Raw genomic sequence first — 1002 nt, 5'->3', positions numbered from 1 at the left:
GATAAGAGCCGTATTTCCCTGTTTGCATATTCTTCCCATCCTCGTTACTTTCCATTAGAAGCTGCCGCTCATTGGGTGGAACATATCTTCTCAATTCTTCATCAGTGAATCTGTGATCGATACCATGGTCTATTTGAGAAAGCCGTGAATGTGCACTTATCCCAGCTATCTACACCTGGCTTGACATAGCTTCACCTGTTCATCCTGGCTTGGCAATCGTGCAACCGATCAAGCCGCGATGAGCAGATCGCACTAAGTCAAGCTGCGCTTATTCATTTATCCTGGATATCTTTATTCTACTTTCGTGCAACAGGCCCCTGGACAAACTCTGCAAATGAGAGTAGTTATCGTTTTAACATGTGTGTAAATTCATCTAAGCCTCTCACGGTCACTCAAATACAACAGTAATCAAGCTCTTGCTGTGATTTTTGTGTTTTGGCTTGCTAATCATTTAGTCCCTAAAGGACAGAATCAGCAGTGCTAGATAAACCATGCATAAAATGTTCCTTTGTTAGTCAACAATCAGGGAAAGCAGGAAAATATCAGTATAGTTGATAATTAGAGTTCCCACTATGCTTTCACAACAACAAGGCCTGACTGGTACCAAGTGGCCTTGATCGTATAGTGGTTAGTACTCTGCGTTGTGGCCGCAGCAACCCAGGTTCGAATCCGGGTCACGGCACATTTGTAAAGCTAGTTGTCTTTTATACCTCCAAATTGTTCCATCCTCAATTTTTCATTTCATCCTGTTCATTTTACATTGATAGAAACTGGAGAGCTTAGGATAAAGGTCCTGCAGGAGGCCCCACATTTTGGACAACAACAAAGATTTGACTAGCTTTCTGTACACTTGCCAACAAAGATCAACACTGTTTGCATAGAATGGTGTGAGAAGCCAGGAACTCCCAATGCTCTCTGAACAGAATATCAGAACAGCTGTAGTTAATTTGTTTGTTTGTGGTCTTGTGTGTACTTTTTTTAGTTTTACACATTTGAGTGCCT

The 1002-nt window shown here is 41.7% G+C and overlaps 1 non-coding gene across 1 annotated transcript; it reads left to right on the top strand.

Moving 5' to 3' along the window:
* Positions 1–610: 610 nt before the first annotated feature.
* On the top strand, positions 611–682 carry trnah-gug. Its single transcript has one exon. It is a non-coding gene; the product is annotated as a tRNA-His (tRNA).
* The last annotated feature ends 320 nt before the right edge of the window (positions 683–1002 follow it).

Source organism: Etheostoma cragini, unplaced genomic scaffold (assembly GCF_013103735.1).
Source record: "Etheostoma cragini isolate CJK2018 unplaced genomic scaffold, CSU_Ecrag_1.0 ScbMSFa_2539, whole genome shotgun sequence".
Lineage (NCBI taxonomy): Eukaryota > Metazoa > Chordata > Actinopteri > Perciformes > Percidae > Etheostoma > Etheostoma cragini.
Note: the sequence above shows the minus strand (reverse complement) of the source record. Positions and strands in the feature narration are given on the sequence as shown.